Below are 15,452 nucleotides of genomic sequence, written 5' to 3' on the forward strand. Positions count from 1 at the left end.
GAATACAATATGTACACAGATTAAGTAAATATGGTAATTTATAATGTCAATTACATAAGCTATGGGATGGGCACACAAAAACTAGGAGAAAAGGGAAAATAGTCTTGAAGGAGATGGCACTTGAGCTGAATTTCAGAGAGAGCCAGGGTTGCCAAGAGGAATAAAAGAAAACCCCAGTTTAATTCAGGGATTCACATTTTATATCCTAGATATAAAAATGTCATGGAATTAGTACGTTGAAGATAGCAGCTTTTAAGTAGCTGAAGGACTATCATGTGGAAGAGAGGATTGGCTTGCTCTGTTTGGCTCAAGACAGAAAAACCCAGGAGTAATGGGTAGTAGTTGAAACAATTTTAGGTTTGATATATGGACATTTTCATTACAACTAGGGCTATCCAAAAGTGGATTGGCCTACCTAGAGAGGTATTAGGTATCCTTTAACTGGAGATACTCAAGCAAAATTCGAATGGCCTCTTGTTGGAGATACATAGAGGAAAGACTAAGGCTTCTTCAGTTCTTTGTGTCAAGGACCTTGTTGGTCATTTGATGAAGTTTATGTCTCTTCAGCTTCATTTTTTAATTAATTGAAGGAAATGCTAAATTGTAGTTAGAGGTTAGTAAAAATAAAGATGTATTCTTTCCATCCAACTTCACGGGCCCCTTGAATCTGTCCCAAGACCCTTTGCAGGTCTGTGGTTCTAAGGCTAAGACTCCTCCAGTGATCTCCTAGGAAGCTTCCAAACATTAGATTCTTAGATTCTGCAGCTATACATATATCATTTCAATCAACCAGCAAACATTTGCCAAATACACATGATGAACCAGATACCATGCTAATACTGAAAATTAAAGGACAAAACTAAAACAACCTCTGTCCTCAAGAAGTTTATATTTTATTGGAGGAGAATGTCAAGTGACAAAATGAAGTATCTTTACCTCTTTAAAAAAAGTGAATTGTTTCAAATAAGTCACCTTGCTTCCTTTACCTCTTACCAACTTCATTTTCTTTTATTTAGTCACTCTACTTCCCTTAACTCTTAACAAACTTGTTTTATTGTATTCTCCTACCAAAGATTATTTCATCCTACCAATGACTTCAATATTTTTCCCTGACATTTAACATATGAAGTTTTCATCCATACATTCATCTCTCCATTGATAAAAGGCTTTTGTCATTCTTCTGATAAATACAAGTTTCTAAGGTGAGCATAGAAAGAGTATGGGGAACTTGAAAAAATATTGAGTTTTATAGAGTCAGTCTGCTTAAATGTTGAAAACCTTGCCATGTTCTATTTGTCTTGAAAAAGGAACTCTCTGATGGAGAGAGTTAAGGATACTAGTATTCCACCTTTAACTATTTTGGTGATTGAAGTTAAGTAATTTAACATTTCTGTTTCAACTTGAGGTCTCCAAAAATATTAGTAGCTCACATCTATATAGCACTTTTAAATTTATGAAACATGATCCCAGCAACAACCCTGTTGAATGAACTGCACAACCTCATTTGGGAAAGTAAATTTCAGAGGAGTTAAAGGACTTCCCCAAGATCATACAGCTAATAAGTGTCAGGGTTGAGAATGAAATCTAAATTTTCAAATCCAAATCCAGGGTTCTTTTTAAACCATACTGCATTGAGTACAGCACATATTAGCCAAGGGAAGATGTGCCAAAAAGCAAAGAGAGGTTCAGGGTCAAATACTACAGAGAGGTCAAGGAGACTGAGGGTAGGAAAAAAAAGACCTTTAGAGTTTGTGATAAGGAGATCATTCATGACCTTTGAGAGGATGTTTTAGGAGCAGTGGTAGAGACTGATGCTAGATTACAAAAGGCTGAATGGTTGGTAAGGAAGTAGAGATTACAATTACTCAAATCCCATAATTCATCTAACGGAAGGATTTAAGGCCTTTCCAGTAAATTATTGGAAGATGAGGGAGAATCCCTGGTCTGGCTCCCTTAATATCCCAGGGAAGGTCATTATGAACTTGGCTTTGAAATTCATAATAAAGCCATCTGCTAAGAAGTGTGGCCAGAATCAAGTTATAGTTGTCCAAACATGAGAAGGATAAGGTGTGAAGCAAGGAATTCAGCCATGTGACAAGAAATAATGAAAAGAGCACGTTTTCCCCTCAATATTAAGACTCTGTAATCTCAAAGATAATTATAGCCATAACTCTTACTTATATAGCACTTTAAGGATTCTCCACAAGCACCCTGTGAAATAGATAGTGTAATCATGATTGTCCCACCTTTACAAAACAGGAAACTGAGACTCAGAAAGGTCAAGTGGTCTGTTAATTGTTTGAAGCTCTGTGTGTGTGTGTGTGTGTGTGTGTGTGTGTGTGTGTAAGGCACCAATAAATTCAAAAAGGAGCAGAAAGAAAGGGGATACCAGTTCTGAAATAATATTATTGAAATATCCAAATTCTTGATTCAAAAGTAAAGGATGGTCTATCACTTGTATGCTATTCATGCTAAAGTCATAGACTCTCAGACCTTGCTCCTTCTACCTTCCTTGTCCTGTGCCTCACATTTTAGCTGTTGTAAACTGGTCAGTTTGGCATTATTCAATCCAATCTCTGCTAAGATTCATTCACCTTCAAATGATGCACTCGCAGGTACCATTTAGAGGATTCACTATCAAAGCAACTGCTACATAAAAGACCATAAAAGAATAACATCTCGGGATAGGAGCCAAGATGGCGGAGTAGAAAGACGCACATACACATAGCTCCGAACCCACAATCCATAGAACAACTACAAAGAAGTAACTCACGGCGAATTCTGCACCCAGAGGCCACAGAACATTGGAGCGAGGGAGATTTCTGTTCCGGAGAGACCTGCAAACCTCTCGTAAAAGGTCCTTCGTGCTGCGGACTGGGCGCCGGGACTGGGAGCTGAGTACAGCCCTGCCGTGGCCGCGGCACCGAGAGGAACAGATCCGAGCGGGCTTCAGGGACGGGATCTCCAGCGGCCACACAAGTACCTCCAACCACAGGTGACGGGGGTCTGTGAGAGAGTCCCTTTGGTGGGTCGAGGGGGGAGTGGGGTGCCCCCATGGCTCGGGCCCCCTCGGGAGACAGAAGCTGAGGGGCAGCGGCAGACCAGGGCTCTCCAAGCAGGCAGGAGCCTGGATCCATTGTTGAAGGTCTGTGCATAAACTCCCTGAGGGAACTGAGCCTGAGAGGCAGCCCTGCCCTCACCTGAGCATCTGAATTTAATCTCACACTGAATAGCAGCCCTGCCCCCCGCCCAAAGCCCTGAGGCTGGAAGCAGCATTTGAATCTCAGACCCCAAACACTGGCTGGGAGGATCAGGAGGTGAGGTGGGTGTGAGGAAAATATTCAGAGGTCAAGTCACTGGCTGGGAAAATGCCCAGAAAAGGGAAAAGAAATAAGACTATAGAAGGTTACTTTCTTGGTGAACAGGCATTTCCTCCCTTCCTTTCTGATGAGGAAGAGCAATGCTTACCATCAGGCAAAGACACAGAAATCAAGGCTTCTGTGTCCCAGCCCACTCAATGGGCACAGGCCATGGAAGAGCTCAAAAAGAATTTTGAAAATCAAGTTAGAGAGGTGGAGGAAAAGCTGGGAAGAGAAATGAGAGACATGAAGTCAAAGCATGAACAGCAAATCAGCTCCCTGCTAAAGGAGACCCAAAAAAATGTTGAAGAAAATAACACCTTGAAAACTAGCCTAACTCAATTGGCAAAAGAGGTTCAAAAAGCCAATGAGGAGAAGAATGCTTTCAAAAGCAGAATTAGCCAAATGGAAAAGGAGATTCAAAAGCTCACTGAAGAAAATAGTTCTTTCAAAATTAGAATGGCACAGATGGAGGCTAATGACTTTATGAGAAACCAAGAAATCACAAAACAAAACCAAAAGAATGAAAAAATGGAAGATAATGTGAAATATCTCATTGGAAAAACAACTGACCTGGAAAATAGAGCCAGGAGAGACAATTTAAAAATTGTGGGCCTACCTGAAAGCCATGATCAGAAAAAGAGCCTAGACATCATCTTTCATGAAATTATCAATGAAAACTGCCCTGAGATTCTAGAACCAGAGGGCAAAATAAATATTCAAGGAATCCACAGAACACCGCCTGAAAGAGATCCAAAAAGAGAAACTCCTAGGAACATTGTGGCCAAATTCCAGAACTCCCAGGTGAAAGAGAAAATATTGCAAGCAGCTAGAAAGAAACAATTCAAGTATTGTGGAAATACAATCAGGATAACACAAGATCTAGCAGCTTCTACATTAAGGGATCGAAGGGCATGGAATAGGATATTCCAGAAGTCAAAGGAACTAGGACTAAAACCAAGAATCACCTACCCAGCAAAACTGAGTATAATACTTCAGGGGAAAAATTGGTCTTTCAATGAAATAGAGGATTTTCAAGCATTCTTGATGAAAAGACCAGAGCTGAAAAGAAAATTTGACTTCCAAACACAAGAATGAAGAGAACCATGAAAAGGTGAACAGCAAAGAGAAGTCATAAGGGACTTACTAAAGTTGAACTGTTTACATTCCTACATGGAAAGACAATATTTGTAACTCTTGAAACATTTCAGTATCTGGGTACTGGGTGGGATTACACACACACACATGCACACACGCACACACACATAGAGACAGAGTGCACAGAGTGAATTGAAGAGGATGGGATCATATCTTAAAAAAAAAATGAAATCAACCAGTGAGAGAGAAAGATATTGGGAGGAGAAAGGGAGAATTGAATGGGGCAAATTATCTCTCATAAAAGAGGCAAGCAAAAGACTCATTAGTGGAGGGATAAAGAGGGGAGGTGAGAGAAAAACATGAAGTCTACTCTCATCACATTCCACTAAAGGAAAGAATAAAATGCCTACTCATTTTGGTATGAAAACCTATCTTACAATACAGGAAAGTGGAGGATAAGGGGATAAGCAGAGTGGGGGGGGATGATAGAAGGGAGGGCATGGGGAGGAGAGTGCAATTTGAGGTCAACACTCATGGGGAGGGATAGGATCAAAAGAGAATAGAAGTAATGGGGGACAGGATAGGATGGAGGGAAATATAGTTAGTCCTATACAACACAACTATTATGGAAGTCATTTGCAAAACTACACAGATTTGGCCTATATTGAATTGCTTGCCTTTCAAAGGGAAGGGGTGGAGAGGGAGGGAGCTAAAGAAGTTGGAACTCAAAGTGTTAGGATCAGCTGTAATGTTCTTACCACTAGGAAATAAGAAATACAGGTAAAGGGGTATAGAAAGCTATCTGGCCCTACAGGACAAAAGAGAAGACAGAGACAAGGGCAGAGAGGGATGATAGAAGAGAGAGCAGATTGGTCATAGGGGCAATTAGAATGCTTGGCGTTTGGGGGGGGAGGGGAGAAAAGGGGAAAAATTTGAAACCCAAAATTTTGTGAAAATGAATGTTAAAAGCTAAAAAAAAAAAAAAAAAAAAAAAGAGTGAGCTATAGCTCCCCAGGACCAGTAGGGAGCAATGCTTATCAGAGACTCACTACACTTTGTGAGGCCAGTGGGGTCTGAGCCTAACAGTACCAGCACTGTGACGTCACTAGGAGACTTTGGGTCCAGTAGTGTCAGAATCATAAGTTATCCTTTCAAATGTGTGTCCCAGGCACACGTGTTCCTTACACATGTGTCTTCTATTTTTTTGGACATGACCAACAGGGGAATTTGATTTGTTTGATTATGCCTAATTACTACAAAGCTTTCATTTTTCTTTTTCAATGGGAGGACAGTGGGTAGGAGGGAGAGAAAGTGGATTTTGGTTCATTAAAAAAAATTTAAAAAAAAAAAAAAAAAAAAAAAAGAATAACATCTCACAGTTGGCCACAGTTTAAATTGGAATCTGTAAGCAGGTAATCTTATTACTGGTCTCTTAATGAACTTCCAAATAGTTAACTAACTACTAGCATGAAGTGTATCAGAAAGACTATTACACTTGGAGTTCAGAGGGCAATCTAGATTTGAGGCTGAGATCTGATACATAGTACCCAAGGAACCATGGGCAAGTCATTTTACCTCAATGACACTCAGTTTCCCCATCTGTGAAATGGAAATGATAAAACTTACCCAACCTGCCTTGAAAAGTCCCTGTGAGCAAAGTTCTTTATAAATATGAAAGTGCTACATAAAAATTTGAGTTATTGTTTTGGCATGGAGATATTTGAGTTGATTGATTGCTTCACCCTTATCAAACTGAAATGAAGGTCTGTCTCAGCTGACAGAGAGCTAGAGTCAAATTTCGCTGCCCACTTAGAGTAATCAACTCATCTCAGCTACTCGTTTCAGTTCTTCAAATTATTTCTCTTTTGTTTTTCCCCATGAAATATCTTAAAATATGCATTATCTTTCTCATGCAAGTACTTTGGTAAGTAGGCAAAGCTTAAAAGCAATTAAGTAAGCAAAAAAAAAAAATCAAAATTTAAAGCTTTTTTCAAAGAAAAGTTTCAAAATCTGAAATTTCAGAAATAGAGGCTAGGACTCAATGAAAATACCAAGAGCAGTGCGTGAGAAGAGAAAACAAATCTTAGCAATGTTAGCCATTAACATAAAGGAAGGGAAAAAGAATTTGCTGTGATTGAAAGGCAGAACTACCCTTAGTGAGGAGCTAGAGCTTAAAGTAAACAGGATCTCAAAGGATTTGGGGAGTCAAGTGTTTTTTTTTCTCTCAGGTGGAAATAAATTCTCATAGACTTACAAGGAGGAACCAGCCCAGTCACAGAGGAAGTAAATAACAGGGGTGGGAAATGTATTGAGGTTTTCTTTACTGCAAGTTACACCCTTCATTGGCAAGGACACTGTGCTGGCCAATCTTTTAAAAAATGTTGAAGAAATGAAATTTAATGATGAGATTTAAATTCTGGAAGGGGAAATTGAGGCCAAATATGGAGAGAAGGGGAGGAGAAGAATATTTTCCAACAATAGATCTGCTGGGCAGTTGGCTGTTGCTCATCCTTCATCTTCAAAGACAACCAACGACATCACCAATGAGTGATGTCTTGGCTTGTGGGTGAATTGGATTTAAATGAGGGGGAGACATCAGCCTCACTCTCTCTTTCAGAATTATCAAAATCCAGTGGCATGACAAAAGTCAGGATGACTGGCAATGACCCAGGATGCAGTGCATGATCTTGGCATCTTCCATGCCTGACCAAGCTCTAAGTACTCCACAGCACCTGCTTCAGGCGCCTTCATGGCCATTGGAACAAATTTTCTTCATCTGTCCATTCTGCCAAAAGGAGTCTTCACATGTTTGGTCTTGTTGGGGGGAAATAATGATTTGCTAAATAAACCACATGTATTTAAGAATAAGAAAAAGCCTTTCCAGCCTTTTTCTTTCTTATGGGGATTCAACTTAATTGCTACTAACTGGCAAGTTGTTTAACTTTTTTAGATTGCTTTTTCATCTGTGAAATGAAAGGATTGGACAAGATCACTAAAATGACTCAGTCCTAAGATTCTTGAATTCTTTGAGTATAACATCATTGAGTAGATATTGCCACAAATTATTCAAGAATAGGGTAGAAATAAAAGGATTTCTGAAGAACAAAATTCTCTCTGTGTTTAAAGGTCATCACAAAATACAATGGTACAGCCATAATGATTACAAACCATTTATAGAAGAATTTAAAAATCAGAATTAAATTTGATTCTCAATATTGACATTCATTAGTTGCATGACAAGGCCCAAATCACTTAATCTCTCTGAGCCTCATCTGTAAAATAGTGTTAATAATACTAGTACTATACTAGTATATTATTATAGAGTAGAGGTGAGAAAGTGATTTATAAACCTCAAAACATAATACTGTTATTACTATTAAGCTGATATAAATTATAACTAATTATTCTATGTAGGATTTTTCTTTGACTTATTTTTCTTTCAATATTCCTACATTATCAGGAAATCAGTTGGTATAGTGGATAGAATGCTCTTCCCAGTTTTTCCTCCAGTCCTCTAATATAATTTTCAAAATTTTCTGAGCTCTTTTTGAGCTTTTCCATGGTCTGAGCCCATTGAGTGGGCTGGGATGCAGAAGCCCCGACTTCCGTGTCTTTCCCTGATGGTGAGCACCGCTCTTCCTCATCAGAAAGGAGGGGAGGAGAAACCCGTTCACCAAGAAAGTAACCCTCTATAGTTTTGGTTTTTTTCCCTTTTCTGGGCATTTTCCCAGCCAGTGACTTGACCTCTGAATATTCTCCTCACCCCCACCTCGCCTCCGGATCCTCCCAGCCAGCACTTGGGGTCTGAGACCCAAATGCTGCTTCCCAGCCTCAGGGCTTTGGGCGGGGGCAGGGCTGCTATTCAGTGTGAGACCAAGTTCAGCTGCTTGGGTGGGGTCAGGGCCACCTCACAGGCTCAGTTCCCTCAGGGGGTTTATGCAGAGACCTTCAACAATGGATCCAGGCTCCTGCCTGCTCCGTTGGTGCCTCCCGAGGGGGCCTGAGTCATGGGGGCTCCCCACACCCCTCTCGACCCGCCGAAGAGAGCCTCTCACCGACCCTTGTCACCTGTGGGTGGAGGGACCCACGCGGCTGCTGGAGATTCTGTCCCTGAAGCCTGCTCGGATCTGCTCCTCTCGGTGCTGGGCGGTCAACGCAGGGCTGGGCTCAGCTCCTCATCCATAGCGCGAAGAACCTTTTGCGAGAGGTTTTCAGGCTCTCTGGAACAGAAATCACGTCTGCTCTGCTTCTGTGGCTTCTCCTGCTCCCGAATTTATTGGCAGCTCTTTTCTACAGATATTTCATGGGCTGTGGGTTCGGAGCTAGCGTATTTGTGTGTTTCTACTCCGCCATCTTGGCTCCACCCCTCTAGTGGATAGAATGCTGGACTTGGAGTCAGGAAGACTTTACTTAGAATCCTGCCTTAGACACTCACTAGATAGGTGACCCTGGGCAAGTCACTTTACTTCTCTCAGTCCTCAGTTTGCTAATTTGTAAAATGGGGATAATAATAATGCTTATCACATAGGATTGTCATAGGGCTCAATTCAGCTAACACAATAAAGCCCTTTGCAAACCTTAAAGCACTCTATAAATCCTAGATGTGATGATGATAGGGATGTTGAGGATGATGTACTCTATATGTCTGCCACCTGAGCATCAACCTATATAAGTTCTGAGAGGTTTATTGTTCGGCTTAGAGGCCGATGAGCTACCCGAGTCTGCTCACCTTTCGCAGGGCTTCGGAGGCCAACTGGATAAATGTATTGAGAGAAGAGACTTTCCAGAGTCGAACAAGGGTTAGGCTTTATTCAGGGTCTTAGTTATGTATCCATACGCAGGGTGAATTCTTCCTCAGGAGAGAGGAATCCTCCTCCTCCCAAGGGGCAAGGATCATACAGCAATAGGATGGGAGTGGAAGAAGGGACGGACCCTCTTCCCTCTAAGGGCCCCACAGCAAGAAGAGAGGGGAGGGACCCCCAAAGGGGACCCCGCATCCAGAAGAGTGCCTTCAGGCTTTCCTGTCCCTACTTAAGCTCTCCCGCCGCATAGTTTGCACGTGAATACCGAGCGTGCTCTCAGCCCCTAGCTAATTAACAACAGGTGTGCTCAGACCACGGGCCAATCTCAAGGGTGGGATGCTCTCCCCAGCAAGTTTCCCACTGAGAAGAGGTGGAAATGCACGAGATAGCCCGTGTTTCACGCCTCAATCCCCAGCTGTTCCCTGGGGGGCCTCGTGAGAACTCTGAGGTTTAGAAGTCCTCACTTTTACCTGCCCGAGACTGTCCACGTGAAAACTGAGCTTACACCCCCAACAGTTTATCACAAAAAATGATTAACGGATTTCTTCATTCACAGTAACCCATTATAGGAGTGTACCATAGCATAAAGGGACGATAATCTAGGTGAGTGGAGCCAGTTCAGTGGCAATTTAACAATCCTTGTTTTAATTGCTATGTGCAAGATACTGCATCAAGGTGCTAGGAGTAGAAAGGAAAAAGTTAAGTCATCCTTGGCCTCCAGGAGCTTATGATCTACTGAGAGATCAATACCAATGAAATCACAGATTCTTGGTGTATTGAGATTGTATGCATGTGGACAAGTAACATTTATATATCACTTACAACATGCCAGGGCCTGTGCTAAGTGCTTTGGTGTTCACAACAACCTGTGGCATAGATACTATTATTATCCCTATTTGTCAGATGAGGAGCCCTGGGGCGAACAGGCTAAGTGCTTTGCCTGGAGTTACACGGTTATTGAGTTCCTGAAGACAGACCTAGGGCCCTATCTACTTAGCTGCCTGACATAAATACATGTAGATATAGCACAGATGTGTTTAGATAGAAATATGTCCCCTCTATACCCATATCTATATATCTATCATCTATCCATCTACCTGTTTATTTTTCTTAAGAGGAGGCAGCAATGAGTTCAAGTAGACAAAGGGCCAGGCCCAGAGTCAGGAAGACCTGAGTTCAAATTTGGCTTCAGACACTTACTGGCTGTGTGACCTTGAACAAGTCACCAGTCATTCTGAATCTCAGCTTCTTCATCTAAAAACAAAATTGATAATACCCACAATTCCAGTCTCACAAGGTCATTGCAAAGATCAAATAAAATAACAGAGAGTCTTTGGTTAATCTTAAAACTCTATATCAATGTTAGCTATTATTATTATCTGGAACCTCACACAGATTCTAAGAGGTACCACAGAGAAATCTTATACATGATAACCACACTGGTAATGGTAGTAAGAGTCAACATTTATATATGACTGAAAGGTCTGCAAAGAAAAAAAAAAAGTATTATCTCATTTGATCATACATACAATTCTCTTTTTTTCTGTTCTCTATGTATAAAATACTCATGTTTCTTTGTTCTTCAAATCCAGAATAACAAAAAAATTAAAAATACATCATTATCTAGTAGTTTCATGTACATATTTAACTTGCCTTCTCAACTAGAATATAAGCTACTTGAGGCCAGGGTAATGCCATCTCTCTCTTACATGTCTTTCACAGTATGTAATGATATTATGGTACATAGTAAGTGCCTAATAAATAATAATATAGTTTAGTTGAATTGGAAGAAAATGAGAAACTTCTCTAAATAGTATCCTGATACACTGATGTACTTTACATTTTTAATAGTATTTTCCCCTGATGCTGCTTATAACCATCTTGGAGAACTTGTAATTAGAAGTGGATTGCTTAATGAATTGATTTCCTCTCCTTTGAGTGTCTGCCCATTTTCTTGTAGGGCGAGGCATAAGTACCTAGTCACTTACATTATTTTTAATTATAGATCAAACAGGGCCATGAGAAGAGAAATTGGAGTGTTTACTCTCTAGGGGACTGATGTGTATAACCTCCCTTGCTACAGGTTAGATTCTCTTTGCATACAGCATTGCCTTTTATCACATTTTACCCATGATTTCTGGGCCCAGCATCAATAGGAGAGCCTTTGCAAATAAAAAAAAAATGTCCTCCCAAATAATGGAATGATTATACTTTCATATGATGGGAAGCTAACTCAAGATGCTCAACTGGAAAATCATAGATATCAGCTAGACCCAGGGAGTAGCAGGAAGAGAGAAAGGTGATGATCCCAAAGACAGCAACTCCTTGCATGGGATTATCACTTGGATAGAGGCATCCCTACCCCCAGACAACTTTCCTTAATTCCTGATTGAATTGTTGACTTGACAGAGTCTTCCATCGAGAGTCTGAGGGTTAGACTTCTTGTCTAGAGTGCACTTAGTTCTTTAGAAAAAGTCCTGAAACACTAGGGGAGAAAATGAAGGAATGAGAGACAAAAAAGCAGGTCAGAAGGGACTGCATTTAGTGCTTGGGACTGGTGGCAGTTAAAAAGAAGTCTAAATGAGGCAGGTAGTACATCCTGTCAGAGGTTCTCATAACATGAAAGGCCCACGTTGCTTTGGGGAATTTCTCACCTCTCTTCCCCAAAGCTCCCATCTAGGAAATCTGAGAGAACCATTACCTTACACAGTTACCTAGTGTAATGAGTTCAACTCCCCTCATAAGGCAAAGTTTATTGAGGGTAGCTAGGTAGTGCAGTGGATAAAGCACTGGGCCTGGAATCAGGAAGTTTCCTTTTCCTGAGTTCAAATCCAACCTCAAACATTTACTAGCTGTGTGACCCTTGGCAAGTTACTTCACCCTGTTTGCCTCAGTTTCCTCATCTGTAAAATGAATAGGAGAAGGAAATGGCAAAACACTCCACTATCTTTGCACAGAAAGTTCCAAAAGAGGTCATGAAGAGTTGGACACAACTGAATCAACTTGAACAACAGCAAAACTTTATTGAAAAAGCTGGGAAAAATGAAACAGAGCTCACTGTAAAGCTCTTGAAAAATAAAGCAAACTGCAAAAAAACAGCTCCCTCCTAACTGTCTGGATAGCGTCTTTGGTACTGTCACATCAAAGCAGAGCTGTCAGCACTCATGTTCTCTTAGAGTTCGGCAAACTCCATTAAAATGATAACAGCTTTCTCTGCTCCGTCTTCAGCTTTGAATGGCTTCCAGCAGGTGGTGTCTGGCCATGTTCTTCATGGCTCCTGCAGCAAGGTCCAGCTGCTATCCAGCGGTGTCCAACATCTTTTCCTTTGTGACTCTGCCTACAGTCTTGCAATGGTTTTCAACAGGCAATGTCGGATGCCACGGCCCCGCAGCCTCCAGTATGTTATTTTACCTTATCTTTCCTGATTCAATGCTTGTAGGGTTTTCCTGTCTTGGGCAAGAGGCATAGTTCTTCCTCCATCGTAGCCCTAGAAATGTTACACCAGACTAGGAATCGCTTTTTTTATAAGCTCTTCCTTGTTGCCACCCTCCTTTCCCCTGTCCACTCTAGTCTCCCAAAAGCTTGGGTAGGATGCAATAATGCCACCACACCCGAAAGCATCTCTGTCCCCAACACCACATTCACATATCGTGACTATGAATCTCACTGTCCTTTCTCAGGATGTGACAAAGCTGTCCAACTCTCAAGTCCAGAAGAATCCCTTTGGAACAACTTAATACATTACCATGCCATTTTTATCTTATACTGTGGTGGGTGAAAGATGAAAATGACTGAGGAAATAAAGGCTTGAGCTCCCAAGCATATTGGCTTATTAAGTAATGCATGCCAGTTGCCTAACAAATCGAGATCAGTTGCCTTCCTCAGTTTTGGCACTGGACCCTGAATACAGGGGAAAACAGATTTTTACACTGAAAGCAATTAATACCATAAGACCAATGAATTAAAATGAAACAATTAACCAGGATATCACATTAAGTAATCTAGTTTCCAATTGGAGGAAATATTAGAGACTTTCCAAGTTAGCAGTGGGAGAGCAAACTGGTACCTTTCCCGGAAATCAGAAAAAGAGGTGTCCCACTCCCACAAAAAATAACTGATTGATCAGTATGGGGCCAGCTTTCAGATAAGACATATGGGTTGTTTGAGATGTATAGTTGTGAGAAAACTCATGCCATCAGTCTTCAGATTGACTGAGTTTCTGGTCAGCAGAACCTAGATCCTTAGTTAAAGGTCTCTAAGCAATAGGAAGAAGTGATCCAGCTTCCCAGTCATGCAGGGCTAGGTTCAAATAATGTGACAAAATCTTCTCACAAGGCAGAAATTACACTACACCCATAATTGAATAGGAAGAGAAGTGAGGTAGCTCCAGAACTGAATGACAAAAATGGTGTTAGTGTAATTCATCCAATTTCCACTACCACTTAAGTGTTCTAATCCCGTCATTACCTCAATTACCTCAATATCTAGATAATTATATTTTTGATATAGTTTTCTATATAATCCTACACATTTCGTTTTATGCATTTATGGAGGCGATGTCACAAAAATGGTTAAGAATCCTTGCCCTAACCCTATATAGGATGTGTGATGGGAGGAGGAATAAGAGAGGAAGGCACACTTTCTTGAAACTACATGCATTGGTACTATTAGCCACATTTTACATATAAGGAAACTGAGACTCAAAGAGATAATAGACATATAGATTTAGAGCTGGAAAGTGCCTTAGAGGTTCTCTAGCTCAATCCCTTCATTTTACATATGAGAAAACTGAGGTTGAGAGAGATGAAGGTGTGCCCAAGGTCACACAAAGAACAACTGACAAAGCCAGGATTTGAACCTAACAAGCACGTAAGTTGAAGGAAATGGGCATGTTTAAAGATGAAAAGAAGACTCAGGTTTAACATAATAGCTGTCTTCTAGGATTTAAAGGGCTGTCATCTGTCATAGGTGTTGTTGCTGTGTTTGTCCCTTGTTCTCAAAGAGCACCGTGACATCAGGGAGATATCATGACTTGCAGTTGACTAGGATTTGTGAGGTCACCAGCCTCACTTTCTCCTTCTGAGCCATCTGGGTCCAGTGGCCAGATATTCATCAGAACAACTGAAGATGACCCAGGATGCAGTGGGAGATGCTACCCTTTTAGATTAAGGTCTTCTCAGGTTCTCACTTTGAGCGAGGTAACACCTATTCAATGAATATTAGGTGATTCCAAAAGGCAGAACCAGGAATATTAGGTGGAAGTTGCAAAGGTCAAAGTTAGGTTTAATGTCAAGAAAAATTTCCTAATGATGAGCACTGTTCAAAAGTGGAATGGTGGTGTGGCCTCAAGAAGAGGTGGGTTGCTACTCTTTGGAGATCTTTGGAACTGGAGGTCCACTCACTGGGGCTATTAAAATGGAAATTCCTTTTGAGTCTGGATTGGACCAGATTCCAGTCTCTGAGATGGCTCTTCCAACCCTCAAAATCTGTGATTCTTCAAACTGAGGTCATTTGACTACAAATACCAATTCTTTCTACTGTGCCACAACCATATTATGCTGCTGGTAAATATGGAACCTAGAACTAGAACTTAGGTTTCTCCTGACAACTTGAGTCTAGCACTATTTCCAACAGCCTATACTGTCTCTCAGTAATTGTGTTGTATTAAATCTTTTGTCAGTTCAGTTAAATACAAAACCTTTTCCCAGTACTCAACTGAAATAGAAATTCACTGTCTGGGTAGTTCTCTTAAATAAGTTCAACATTATTTCCTCAATTTCATTTATACTATTTTAAATTTATAGATATAATTTTATTTTTAATCTGTCAATAGTAATTTTTCCAGAATTGCATATCAAGAAAAATTTTAGTATTCATTTTTACAAGATCTTGAGTTCCAAATTTTTATCACCTTCTTTCCCTCCCCTCTTCTGAAAATGGCAGGCAGTTTGATATACTTTATTCATATACTATCATGTAAAATATGTTTCCATATTCATCACTGTTGTTTAAGAAGAAGCAGATCAAGAGAAAAAAAACATAAAGTAAATGAAAAAAATGCTTCAATCTGCATTCAGAGTCCATCAGTTCTTTATCTGGATATGGACAGCATTTTTCTTTATGAGCCCTTTGTACTTGTCTTGGATCATTACGTTGCTGAGAAAAGCTGAGTCATTCATCACATGATGTTAAC

This window comes from Notamacropus eugenii, chromosome 1 (assembly GCF_028372415.1).
Source record: "Notamacropus eugenii isolate mMacEug1 chromosome 1, mMacEug1.pri_v2, whole genome shotgun sequence".
Classification (NCBI taxonomy): Eukaryota; Metazoa; Chordata; class Mammalia; order Diprotodontia; family Macropodidae; genus Notamacropus; species Notamacropus eugenii.